Raw genomic sequence first — 14341 nt, 5'->3', positions numbered from 1 at the left:
AACGTATGATTCATACGTCCCGCATACGTGGGCAATAAGTTATGCGATCGTTGATGCCCGTTCACACACGTTATTTGTAAGTTACGCACAAGTCGTAATACGTCAACATACCTTGAGACAAAACTGTGACTTCTCGGCTCTCTTCTTGGTTAGAGTTGGCTCAGAGGAGATGGAGGTAAATACAGATAAAGTACATTATGTGATGCCTTGAAGGATATTTATAATGCTACATGCTTGACCTGTAGAGGGCACTGTGACACTGGGAATGAACCTGCGTCAACTCCATCAGAGTGAGAGTGGGAGGGGAAGGCTGTGGGTGGTGATGGATCCCTCTGCCCTGATACTTCTTGGCAGCGGTCTTCAAAATTTTCTTCAGCATGATGGTGATGTTGACACTGCAATGTCTAGTGAGGTGAGTCATCAAGTGGCAGCCTTTTTATAGGCTACGGCACGTGATCGTCGGCCATAAGCTGCCATGCGGTTTGCATAAGTTAGACTGGTGTTGGGCATAAGTTTTGAACGCCGGCAACACGCTATGCATTCGTTGGTATAAGTTGTCTATAAGTTATAGAAACGTTGTATAAGTTACTAATACGTCATGTATACGTCGAACTTGTTATGAATACACTATGTACTGTATACGCCCAAAATTGAAAAAAAACCTCGGCAGTTCAACGTATGCCATCAAAATGATCATGTCAGGCATGCGCTGCCTAAATCATCAAGGTGTGACAGGGCCCTAATAATTCACGCAATGTGCTGCAAACGTAAACGTCATATCCGGTTATGTATACGATACATTAATAAATGAAAGATACATCATGAGATGCACTGGGACACATCATTAGTGATGTTCCTGAGTTCATCAGGTGTTTCGGGTCTTTCAACATCATACGCCCTCACTCAGGTGACCCAGCCTAGGGTTGATCATTCCCTGGCTTGTGTCCCAGTAGCATGGGCCCACAGATCACTCCTCCTGATCCACAGCCACCTGGAGGCTCTCTCTGCTGCCTCCATGGTGGACTTAATGGCTTTCCGTTTTGCAGCCCCGGTGATGCCAAGTAGTGTGAAAACCTTGCACAATGAGCGGCCAGCAAAGCCCCTGCACCCTACTTCAATGGGCTCGCATCGTGCCTTCCACCCTGCTCTTAGGCATTGCTCAACCAGCTCCTGGTACTTTGACCACTTCCGCTCGTTTGCCTCCTCTATACGATCCTCCCAGGGAACTGTCAGTTCTAACAGAAGCACCTGCCTTGAAGAGACTGACGCTAGCACGATGTCTGGCCTCAGGGAAGTTGCTGTAATGTGGTCTGGGAACTTGAGCTGCTTGCCTAGGTCAACTCGGAGATCCCAGTCCACTGCTGAGGTGAGATAGCCAGCTGGTTTGAGCTGTTAGTGGTTGCTCTCCAGCCCTGACAAAGGCAATGTTCCTCTTGCCAAGATGTTGCTTGTGGCTGATGTTTTTGGCCACGGCCTTGGAGATAGTTTCAGCAACAGTCTTCAGCACCTGGTCGTGCCTCCAACGGTAACGACCCTCCCCGAGGGCTTTTGAACAGCTGCTTAGGATGTGCTCCAGAGAGCCTTTCCTGGAGCACAGGGCACATGCTGGAGAGTCACCCATGCCCCAGAGATGAAGATTGGCTGGGCTGGGCAGGACATTGTAAACAGCACGGACCATGAACCCGATGCGCTGGGGTTCTGCCTTCCAGATCTCAGACCAGGTCACCTTCCTCTCCAGCACCCCCTCCCACTTTGTCCATGCTCCCAGCTGCTGCATGCCCACCATCCTCCTGGTCCGTTCCTCCTCGACCCCTGCCCGCACCTCCTTCAGGACCAGCTGTCGTTTGTCCTTTCCATGTGCCTTCTCATAGCAAGGTTGAGGAATCGCACCCAGCCCAGATCGACCCATTGCCACCGTGCCCACCAGAGCCCTGTGTCTCAGCCGGGACTCAGCCACCACCAGACCATCTTGAGCCCTCCATTTCCTGCCAGTTCGCACCACGATGCCCACTGATGCTACTTTAGAGTTCTTGGAGTCGCGATAGAGCAAGGCCTCTCTTGTGCGAGAGACCCTGAACTCCTCATCAAGGCTGCTGAAAGGGACCTGTAGTTTGTTGGTCCTCCCATACAGTGCTGCACTGCATAGGCTGCGTGGGAAGCCCATCCATCTACGGAGGTAAGTGCTGATCCTCCTCTCCAGAGTCTCTACAGTCAACAAGGGCACCTCGTACACCAACAGAGGCCAAAGTACCCGGGGTAGGACGCCATGCTGGTAAATCCACGCCTTAAACCTGCCGGGTAAGCCAGACTTGTCTACCGCCGACAGCCACGTCTCAAGCTCCTTGATGGTGATTTGGATTGATGCAGAATCCCTGAGACTACAGTCGAAGATCTTGCCCAGGCTCTTGACTGGTTTCTCGGTGACAGATGGGATTGCCGTGCCATCCACGAAGAAGCAAAACTTGTCTGCCACTTTTCCCTTCTTCAACACCATTGCCCTGGATTTAATTGGTTGGAAGCTCATTCTTGCCCAGGATATGAGCTTTTCCTGGCCCTGGAGTATCCATCTCCCACCAGGCACAGATGTTGTGGTTACTGTGAGATCATCCATTAAGGCTCTGATGGGTGGCTGCCGAATGCCAGACTTGGACAGAGGACGTCTGCACTCCCTTTCGGCTGCTTTGACTACCATGTTCATGGCCAGGGCAAAAAGGCTAACTGAGATTGTGCACCCAGTTAAAATGCCCTTTTTGAGCCTGTGCCAGTCAGATGTTGTGCTCCCAGAAGTGACTCTGAGTCTGAAGTTCTCGTAGTAATTCAGAATGAGGTCCTTGATCTTCCTGGGTACATGGTGACGGTCCAGGGTAGTCTCAACAAGCTTGTGGGGTATGGAGCCGAAGGCATTAGCCAGGTCAAGCCAGAGCACGACGAGGTCTCCCTTGCCCTCCCGTGCCTCCCTGATTAGCTGGGTGACCACTCCGGTGTGTTCTAGGCATCCTGACACACACAGCCTCTTCTGATCCGCCACAGCTCCACTGCGCCAAATCACACGCAGGGTCTTCCAGAGGATTCTACGGAGTCCAGGGCAGCGCTTGTACACCTTGTACGGTACTCCACTGGGTCCTGGAGCTGATCTGGATCTGGCAGCAGTAACCGCATCCTGGATTTTCTTCCAGGTGGGCTCGCAGGTGTTGAAGTCGACAGTGGGAGATGGTATGTCCAATAAGGCACTGAGGGGCCCTAGGTCTTGCTCTCTTTTAGGGCCACTCAAGTTGTTTTTCAGGAAGTAGTCTACCTCCTCCTTGTAGCAGGCTAGATGCCCAAAGCGCTTCTGCCCCAAAAGCTGTTTGATGAATCCGAATGGATCAGCTATGAAAGCAGTTTGCTTCCTGGCTCTCTCTCTCCTGCGTCTCCTGTGCCATTCAGCTCTACGCAGGGTAGTGAGTTTCCTCCTGATGATGTTTCGGAGCTCAGCCAGTGGCGGTTTCTCCTCCTCAGATGCTGCCTTGTACTGTCTTGCAGGGACCGAAGCTCCTGCCGCAGTTGATGGATCTTCTCTGCCCTACGGTTCATGGTGTAGTTGGGTCTGGTGGACTTGCGCTCTTCCACACCAAACCTCTCTGTTCCGTAGGTGACAATGATGGTGGTTATGGTCTGAAGCCGTCTGTCGACATCCCCTTTTGCTGTTGATTCGATGACTCTGGTGACGTCCTCATCGAATTAGTGCTACACTTTGTGTTGGTTAGCTGGAGGCCACTTGATACGATGCTGCTGAACTACTATGCTGGGAGCTGGAGAGCTTGGCACTTGGAGGTTCTGGGCTCTGTGGGGTGTCTCCCGGCTAGGCTCCTCCGTCGTCTCACCAGGACTGGGTCCTGTGCGCTGTGTTGCACTCTCCTGGGCCAAGCATTTCATTCGGCCTTGATGGATTTTAAGGCCGCGCTCGTTCTTGCAAACCTTGCCACAAATGCATCTTTCGGTTGTCGTCGTCGATGGGGAGTGATGTATATTGCGCATGCGTAATAGAAAGTTATTGCCTGAGGTTTACGCTCTCTAACAGCTGTAAAATACATCGACGGATGATTATAGATTACACATTCATAACATGTGACTGCTGAAAAACAGGCCGACCCGAATGTGGATCCAGAAACGATCGCGTTCCGGTACGGATCGTGTAGTGACCACCAAAACACCTGTTAATAATATTTATCCATCCATCTATCCATTTTCGTCAGCTTATCCGGGTCTCAGTAGAGAAGCCCAGACTTTCAGGTCCCTTGGCCACCTACTCCAGCTCCACTGGGAGGACACCAAGATGTTCCTAGGCCAGCTGTGAAACATAATCCCTCCAGTATGTCCTAGGTCTGGACCTCATTCCCAACCCGGAGGGACCAATACACCCTTTTCCGACTGAGAACCATGGCCTCGGACCCTCCCTCTATAGTTGGAACACATCCTCCGGCCCTTCTTGAAAAGGGGGACCAACACCCCGGTCTGCCAATCCAGAGGTACTGTTCCTAACTTCCAAGCAATGCTGAAGAGACGTGTCAGCCAAGACAGTCCCTCAACACCCAGAGCCTTGAGGAATTCAGGGCGAAACTCATCCACCCCCGGAATTGGCACTGGGGAGTGTTTTGACTTCCCCAGTTACCTCAGCCACGGTGATGGAACTGTCCGCGTTGGTGTCCTCTGACTCTGCTCCCTCTACGGAAGGTATGTCAGTGAGATTGAGAAGGGCCTCAAAGTATTTCTTCCGCCGTCCAACTATATCCTCAGTCGAGGTCAGCAGGCCCCCGTCCCCATTGTAAACAGTTTGGACCGGGCACTGCTTCCCCTTTCTGAGGTGTCAGATGGTTTACCAGAACCTCTTTGAGGTCGACCAAAAGTCGTGCTCCATGGCCTCACCGAACTCCTCCCAAACCTGAGGTTTTTCCTCGACCACCGCCGAAGCCACGTACCGCTTGGCTTGCCGATACTTGCTAGCTGGAGTCCCACAAGCCGTCCATGCTCGATAGGACTCCTTCAGCTTGATGGAAGCGCTGACCTCTGGCTAATCTTATTTACACCGTAAAAAATCACTTTGACAAATGCCCCGCAGACGGAAATAAAACATCAAAAACATGGGAACTTAAAAAAAAAAAATGTGGGCGCTTTAGACCAATGTTTGGAGCGGGCATTCGCTCAAGGACCTCCGGAGTGGCCTAACTCTTGCCTCGGTATAGCTACCACAAGTCCTCCCCTAATTCCGACTCACATTTCCACCCACCCTCCACGTGTTTCGGGGGAGTCAGGTTCCTGTGAACAATTCCTTCACCAATGCTCCCTTGTATTTGACCAGCAGCCAGGAACACACCTCGGACCAGTCCAAGGTTGCTTTTATGATAAGCTTACCCACTTACTGACAAGGCGGCCACTTGGGCCATTGCCATTAGCAAGGCTAATCTCACTACTCCCTTTTCATTACCTATTTTTTTGTTCGAAATGAAGGTTTTTGATCATCCCATTAGGGAAGAGAAGTGGGAAGTCGATTCCTCAATATGAAACAGAAGGGACGCTCTGTTGCAGCCTTTTTAATTGACTTTAGAATACTAACCTTTCAGAGTGGTTACAACGGTGTCGCCCTTCAGCATATTTTCCGCAAAGCTCTCAATGTCCGGGTCAAAGTTAGCAGTACGTGACAATACCACCTCTTTGGATGGACTCATTGATCTTGCCATACGCCTGAGCAATCGACTCAGGGAACGTGATCGGGAGCACACCGAGGAAGAGATCTGCCCCCCAAATGACAACGCCACGGCCGAGAACAACACCACTGCTAGGCGAGATGGAGGACGGTGGTATGGATGTCAATCCCCTCGACTCAGCTACCATGTCCGCTAAGGTGCCCATGCAGATGGGAGCCCGACGCCTCACCACCTCGGACAAAACCTGTCGCACCGGCTCCACCTCTGCCTCTACTGTGGTCAGCTTGACCACCAGATCGCCAGGTGCCCTGCCAGACCTGCTCGCCGAACAGGATCGCCTCCTGACAACAGCACCAAGCGGGTGACAGTATCATCACTGGATGATACTGCATAGCGGTGGGGATTGATCCAAATCCCCTTCCTGTGAGTATGCAGACAAGGGACCTGACGTGGGCAGTGAGGTCCGATGCAATCAAAGACTTCAGATTGCAGGGTTTATCTTCGGGGGGTGGGGTGGGGGGGGGGGGGGGGGTGTAATACCGTGCCTGTCACGGCGCTTATTGACTCTGGGGCAGACTCAGGGACTGTTGAAAGGGAGGGATTTGCGAAAATCAAGCCCCTAAACCTTCCTAAAAGGAAGTACGCCCTTTTGATGGGCGCCTCCTGGCGGTCGTGACGCACCAGACCGAAATGTTAGTGCACCGCTTATCCGGTAACCATCACAAGAGTATTACGTTTTTTGTCATTCTGTCCCAATCGACACCTGTGGTATTAGGATTAACCTGGTTTAAGTTACACAACCCTGAGGTCGATTGGAATCACACATGTGTGCCAGTAACTGGAGTGCGTTTTGCCACGCTAATTGTTTGCATTCGGCGGTGCCAGAAGGTCCTGTCGTTGAGGTTCCCGTGAAAGAAATTGTGCTATCCGGGGTTCCTGAAGTACTGTATATCATGATTTGAAACAAGTATTTAGTAAAGACCGGGCGCAGACATTACCTCGGCACCGACCTTATGATTGGGGGTCTCAATGAAATTACGGTCAGGAATCATTACCCTCTTCCTCTCATGGATTCTGCATTTGCCTCATTACACTCCGCTAGCGTATTCTCCAAACTGGACTTGCGTAACGCTGACCACCTGGTGCGCATTAGGGAGGGGGATGAGTGGAAGACCACATTTAACACCCCGATGGGTCATTTTCGAATATTTAGTCATGCCCTTCGGGCTCTGCGGTGTTTCAGAATCTCATTAATGATGTCCTTAGGGACATGACAAATTTGTTTTGCTTTGTGTACCTGGATGACATCTTAATTTTTTCTCGCGACCTACAGGAACACGTGTGCCACGTGCGGCAGGTGTTTCAACGTCTGCTCGAGAACTGTCTCGTTCCTGGGGTACATCGTGGAGGCTTTGACCCGATCCTGCCAAGTTTAAGGCGGTGGTCGATTGACCTCCTCCTACATCAAGAAAGCAAATACAGAGGTTCTTGGGGTTTGCTAACTTCTACAGGAGATTTATTCGTAACTTTAGTTGTAAATCGGAACCTCTAACAAGGCTGACATCCAGCAAATACCCTTTTGTGTGAACCCTGGACACAGGCACAGACAGCTTTTACTAGGCTCAAAGTTTTGTTCACCTCTGCACTTGTACTTTCTCATCCTGATCTCGCCTTGCAGTTTTTATTTGAGGTTGACAGGATACAGCAGTGGGAGCGTTCCTATCTCAGCGGTCCCCAGTCGACCAGGGGTTCCACCCATGTGCCTTTGTCACAGTTTGCACTCTGTCTGTGCCCTCTGCACTTCCCTGTCTTCTCCTGGGTGTGTCCTCTGTTGCAGGAGCCTGGTCACCGGCTGGAGGCGGGACTACTGGGCGCACCTGCCCCTGATGATCTCCGGCCTCATTTAAGATGAGGGATTGCACCTGGGAGACGCTGGATTATTGTCTATGGTTTGTGTCACACCTACGGACTGGTTCGCTTTGACTTCTCTTCCATTACACCCTTGTTGCAGTAAGTGGAACTCTCCTTTCCCTCCTGAGGACCAATCTGTTCCCGGCGTCTCCCAGAGTGTGCGCCCAGTGCTCTCGGCTCTCCAGTAGGAAACCCCAGACATTATTAAAGACGTTCTTACCTGCACACCTGCCTCCTGCCTGCATCTGGGGTCCAACGCCTACCACGCGTAACAGAATAATCCAGCCAGTAATGGACCCCGCGGAGGTGGACCCGAGCAGGCTTGCTCTCCGCAATTTGGCACAGCGCCTGAAGACGCAGGAGGATCAATTTGAAGCCCTGGGCCACGACCTCAAGGGCATGGCGGAGCGCCGGGACGCACGCTTGGAGGTCCTAGAATCTCAGATCCAAACCCTCCTCACAGCGCTCCAACTTCAATCCCCATCCGCCGAGCCCCCGTCCCCGGGGGTCTCTGCGCCGGACCAAACGGCCCCTCTCCCCCGAGAGGACAGCGCCGCGGCAGCCTGCCCACAGCTGTCTCGGCCAGAAAGCTTCTCTGGAGAGTTGGGTGATGTGCGGGCGTTCCTCACGAAGTGCGAACTACACTTCGAACTTTAATCAGCGGCCTTCCGCACAGAACGAGCCCGGGTGGCTTTCGCCATCTCTCACCTGACCGGCAAGGCGGGGACGTGGGCCACGGCGGAATGGAACCGTCACTCGGAGGTCTGCTCTTCCTACCCCGCCTTTGCTAAGGCGCTGGAGCAAATATTCCAACGGACTCCACCGGAACGTGAGGCCGCGCGCACGCTGCTGAGGCTGCGCCAAGGGCAACGCAGCGTCTCAGACTATGCCATCGAGTTCCGCGCCCTCTCGGCGAAGACAGACTGGAGTCCTTCGGCGCAACTGGATGTATTCCTCGTGGGGCTAGCGGACCGCATTAGGGACCACATGATCCTTCTGGCAACCCCGGACACACTCGATGACCTAATCGCGCTCGCCGTGCTCATTGAAAAGAGGCTACATGAGCGTGAGATGGACCGGAGCCTACACCGAGGGCGTGTCCCCAGCAGCCTCGGCGACCGTCGTCACGCCGGCCGCCTGCTGCCGTTCTTGGAGTCACCCCCAACGCTGGCCATCGATGAACCCATGCAACTGGGAGGAAGTCGTCTCACGCCAGCCGAGAGGAGGCGTCGCACCCAACTGCACCTGTGTATATACTGCGGCAGTGCGGACCACACCATCAGCCGCTGTCCCATCCGCCCTGACAGTCAACGCTCACAAGCTTCCCGACACCCCATCGGTGCTGGGTCACCAGAGAGAGCTGCCTCGCCGGGCCGAGTTTCATCTGACCCCGCCCCCAGCCGCCTGCAGCTAACAGGTACACTCTCCTGGGCCGACAGGGAAATAGACATGACAACATTTGTTGACTCTGGAGCAGACGATTGCTTTATTGACGAGTCACTAGTAAAACGCCTTGCCATACCTGTTGTCAAGTTATCTAACCCCAAAATAGTTCGTTTATTGGATGGGCGCCCTCTGGCGTATGTCACGCACCAGACACACTCACTCTCTCTCCGCGTCTCGGGCAATCACCACGAGGTCATGAAATTTTTTGTTATTCCTTCACGTTCCGCTCCCATCGTCTTAGGGCTTACTTGGCTCCACACACATAATCCTCATGTTGACTGGACCAAATCGTCGATTGTAAACTGGAGCGTGTTTTGCCATTCGCACTGCCTCAGGTCTGTGTGCCCTTGCCCCTCCCTCATGCGCAACACCAAGCGTGAGGAAATAGACCTTTCCCCTGTTCCCTCCGCTTACCACGACCTCCGAGAGGTTTTTAGTAAAGATAGGGCTCGCTCCCTTCCGCCACATCGTCCCTACGATTGTTGTATTGATCTCCTTCCAGGCGCAGCGCTCCCCACCTCGCGCTTGTACAATATCTCTCGACCGGAGAGAGAGGCGCTCGAGGAGTACATCTCTTCCTCTCTCGCTTCGGGACTCATTCGCCCATCATCCTCTCCTGTAGCAGCAGGTTTCTTTTTTATAGAGAAAAAGGACAAATCTTTACGCCCCTGTATAGATTATAGGACCCTTAATGACATAACTGTTAAAAATAAATATCCTCTGCCATTACTAGACCCCGCCTTTAATACACTCCATGCAGCCAATATCTTCTCTAAACTTGATCTCCGGAGTGCCTACCACCTGGTCCGTATGCGTGAGGGTGATGAATGGAAGACTGCTTTTAACACCCCCCTTGGGCATTTCGAGTACTTGGTCATGCCTTTCGGGCTCACTAACGCCCCCCGCAGTCTTTCAGAGTTTCCTTAACGACATCCTTCGTGACATGCTGGGGCGCTTTGTGTTTGTGTACCTCGATGACATACTCATCTTCTCCCGCACGCTAGAGGAGCACGTCCAGCAAGTCCGGCTGGTTCTTCAAAGGCTCCAAGAGAATAGGTTATTTGTTAAAGCGGAAAAATGCTCCTTTCATACCACCTCTACTCCTTTTCTTGGGTTTATAGTGGAAAAAGGGCAACTGAAAGCCGACCCTGCCAAGATTCAGGCTGTGGTCGAGTGGCCCGTTCCTACATCAAGAAAGCTCCTTCAGAGGTTCCTGGGGTTTGCTAACTTCTACCGTCGCTTCATTCGGGATTTTAGTAGAGTAGCGGAACCTCTAACCAAGCTCACATCTACCAAGGTGCCGTTTACGTGGACACGTGATGCCGACTCCTCTTTTTCCAAATTAAAATCATTATTCACCAGCGCTCCAGTACTTATTCACCCTGACCCTGCATCTCAATTCTTTGTTGAGGTGGATGCGTCTGACACAGGTGTAGGAGCTGTGCTTTCTCAGCGCTCCACTGACCGGAAGCTGCACCCCTGTGCCTTCTTCTCACGCCGCCTGACTCCAGCAGAACGCAATTATGATATTGGCAACAGGGAACTATTGGCCGTGGTGTTGGCGTTGCAGGAATGGAGGCACTGGCCGGAGGGCTCCGAACTCCCCTTCGTGGTTCTCACCGATCACCGGAACCTAGCGTACCTCAGAACGGCCCAGAGGCTCAACCCGACACAGGCACGGTGGGCACTCTTCTTCACAAGGTTCAATTTTACTCTGACTTTTCGCCCAGGGTCCCAAAATGGCAAGCCGGACGCCCTGTCCTGGCTGAATTCCCCGCCGACGGAGGACACCCACCGAGAGACCATCATCCCCCAAACCCGGATCCTGGGCGCCCTCCAGTGGGACATTGAGAAGCAGGTGGCGGATGCTCTCAAAGACAGCCCCCCGCCCAAGGACTGTCTGGCTGGCCGCTTGTTTGTCGTCCCAAGTCTTCGCTCGGACGTCCTCTGTTGGGCACATGGTTCCAAGATGGCCTGTCACCCGGGGATCTCGCGCACAATCTTCCTGCTAACTCAGCGATTCTGGTGGCCATCGCTACGAGCGGATGCCAGGGAGTTCGTAACGGCCTGCTCCGTCTGTGCCCGAAACAAGTCGTCCCACCAGGCGCCCGCTGGACTGCTGCGACCGCTTCCCATTCCTTCCCGGCCTTGGTCACATGTCTCATTAGACTTTGTCACGGGACTCCCCCCCTCTAATGGCAACACAGTCATCCTCACCTTGGTGGACCGGTTTTCGAAGATGTCCCTCTTTATCTCCCTTCCCAAACTGCCCTCTGCACTCGAGACGGCAGACCTACTTGTGTCCCAAGTCTTCCGGTTACACGGCATCCCTTTGGACGTGGTCTCGGACAGGGGGCCTCAATTCACTTCAGCTGTCTGGAAAGCATTTTGCAAGGCCCTGGGAGCATCCCCCAGCCTATCATCTGGCTACCATCCACAGACGAATGGCCACACGGAGCGGGCCAACCAGGACCTGGAGGCCGCCATCCGCTGCGTATGCCACCAGCAGCCCGCCTCATGGTCAATGAACTTACCCTGGATCGAATACGCCCACAATACCCTCACCTGCTCTGCTACGGGTATGTCCCCTTTCCATGCCGCCTACGGGTACCAACCCCCAGCCTTCCCATCTCTGGAGTCGGAGTTGGCCGTGCCCTCCGTGTCAGCACATTTGCGCCGTGCCCGCCTGGCCTGGCAAAATACCCGGGCCGCGCTTTTCAACATGGCCGAGCGGAACCAACGGCTGGCCAACCGCCACCGCTCGGTCGCCCCCCACTATGAACCCGGACAAAGGGTGTGGCTGTCGTCCCGTGACCTCCCGCTACACACCACCTCTAAGAAGCTTCAACCCCGGTTCATTGGACCATATCCCATCGAGCGAGTCATTAATCCCTCATCTGTTCGATTACGGCTTCCAGACTCTCTTCGGATACACCCCACATTTCATGTCTCCCTCCTCAAGCCGGTCGCCTCCTGTGCCCTGAGCCCTCCAGAGGTGCCTCCTCCTCCTCCCAGGCTAGTGGATGGTCACCCGGCATTCACAGTCAAGGCCACCTTAGACGTGAGAAGAAGGGGCAGGGGTTACCAGTTCCTGGTGGATTGGGAGGGGTACGGCCCTGAGGACCGCTCCTGGGTCTCACGGTCGCTCATACTCGACCCCACACTCCTGTCCGACTTTTATGACCGCTTCCCGGAGAAGCCAGGTAGGCTGCCAGGGGGCGTCCATTAAGGGGGGGGGGGTACTGTCACAGTTTGCACTCTGTCTGTGCCCTCTGCACTTCCTTGTCTTCTCATGGGTGTGTCCTCTGTTGCAGGAGCCCGGTCACCGGCTGGAGGCGGGACTACTGGGCGCACCTGCCCCGATGGTCTCCGGCCTCATTTAAGATGAGGGATTGCACCTGGGAGACGCTGGATTATTCTCTATGGTTTGTGTCACACCTACGGACTGGTTCGCTTTGACTTCTCTTCCATTACACCCTTGTTGCAGTAAGTGGAACTCTCCTTTCCCTTCTGAGGACCAATCTGTTCCCGGCGTCTCCCAGAGTGTGCGCCCAGTGCTCCTGGCTCTCCAGTAGGAAACCCCAGACATTATTAAAGACGTTCTTACCTGCACACCTGCCTCCTGCCTCTGCATCTGGGGTCCAACGCCTACCACGCGTAACAGCCTTCTTCTTGCGTTGCCTCATCACTGCGGAGGGTAATTATGATGTGGGTAATAAGAGAGCTGCTGGCCATCGTTCTTTCGCTGCGGGAGTAGAGGCAATGGCTGGAGGGTTCAGCCCAGCCATTTGTGGTAGTGACAAACCACAAAAACTTGGCCTATATCAGAACAGCGCAGAGATTCAATGCCCGCCAGGCTCATTGGTCCCCATTTTGGACAAGATTCAACTTTTCTATTACTGACAGACCCGGCTCACGCAACGCTTTGCCAGATGCTTTGTCCAGAATCTTTGGACCGGCGGAAATGGACAAGACGCCAGAGACTATCGTACCTGTAGCCAGAGTGTTGGGGGCTCTCCAGAGGGAGGTGGAGAGGAAAGTGCCCGAGGCGGTTGGAGTGGAGTTACCAGAGGTGTGCCTGGATGACAGACTATTCATGCCAGTGGAACTCAGGTCAGAAGTGTTACAGTGGGGACATTCTTTGAAGCTGGCCTGTCACACAGGAGTAAGATGGACCCAATATGTGGTGGCATAGAGGTTTCGGTGGCCTTCCATGACGTCAAACATCAGAGAGATCGTGGCGGCCTCCCACCGACCACCCGCCTGTCTGTTGCAGCCATTATTGGTTCCCTCCCAGGTCACACATTGCCTTGGACTTCATCACTGGTCTTCATCACGGCCATACAGTCATTTTGAACATTTTTGACCACTTTTCCAAAATAGCCCACTTCATCGCTCTGCCCAAATTTCCGTCATCCATGGAGACGGCACGACTGGGATTCCTGTGGCCTTGGTCTCCGATAGGAGACCCCAGTTTAAGGTGCTGGCGGCGACCGTCAGCCTATCATCCGGTTATCACCCACAGACCAACGGCCAGACAGAGCAGGCCAATCAGGACCTGGAGGCTGCTCTTCGCTGCGTCTGCCACCGGCACCCTCCTTCATGGTTCGCCCACCTCCCCTGGGTCGAGTACGGCCACAACTCTCTGCTATGCCGGCTACAGGTTTGTCCCCTTTCAAATCAGCGCTTGGATACCAACCCCCGCTGTTCTCTTCGCTGGAGATTGAGGCGTCCATCCCGTCTGTTCAACTGTACCTCAGACGAGCCCACCGGGTCTGGCAAGAGACCCGGGCTGCGCAGTGGTGGACTGCCGAACGCAACAGTCAACTGGCAGACCGTCACAGGCTCTCTGGCACCTGCCTATCAGCTGGGTCAAGAACTGTGGCTATCTTCCCAGGACTTACCCCTAGCCAGGACAAGTAGGAAGCTGGCACTAGATTCCTTATGTCACTTATGTCATCGACTCCATCATCAGTCCCTCTGCAGTCAAGCTCAAGCTGCTGCAGTCACTGAAGATTTATCCCGTCTTCCATGTGTCCCTGCCAGTTGAGCCTCCGCCTCTGCCACATGTGATTGATGGCCTGCCAGCCTTCACGGTGAAGGCCACCTTGGACTTTAGAAGGAGTGGTGGGGTGGTCCAGTATCTGGTCGACTGGGAGGGGTATGGACCTGAGAAGCGCTCGTGGGTCTTCCGCTTCTGTATCCTGGACCCGTCCCTCATCAGTGACTTCCACTCCCTCCACCCTAATAAAACAGGTACGCCGTCAGGGGGTGCCTTCAAGAGGAGGGTATACTGCCAT

At 53.8% G+C, this 14341-nt stretch overlaps 1 pseudogene; it reads right to left on the bottom strand.

The window, feature by feature from the left end:
- Window positions 1–927: 927 nt before the first annotated feature.
- LOC129186266 (uncharacterized) lies at window positions 928–3915 on the bottom strand (annotated as a pseudogene).
- Window positions 3916–14341: the final 10426 nt, after the last annotated feature.

The sequence above is a fragment of the Dunckerocampus dactyliophorus genome, chromosome 8 (genome assembly GCF_027744805.1).
Source record: "Dunckerocampus dactyliophorus isolate RoL2022-P2 chromosome 8, RoL_Ddac_1.1, whole genome shotgun sequence".
Classification (NCBI taxonomy): Eukaryota; Metazoa; Chordata; class Actinopteri; order Syngnathiformes; family Syngnathidae; genus Dunckerocampus; species Dunckerocampus dactyliophorus.
The sequence above is the reverse complement of the archived record's forward strand: the minus strand, read 5'-3'. Positions and strand labels throughout refer to the sequence as shown.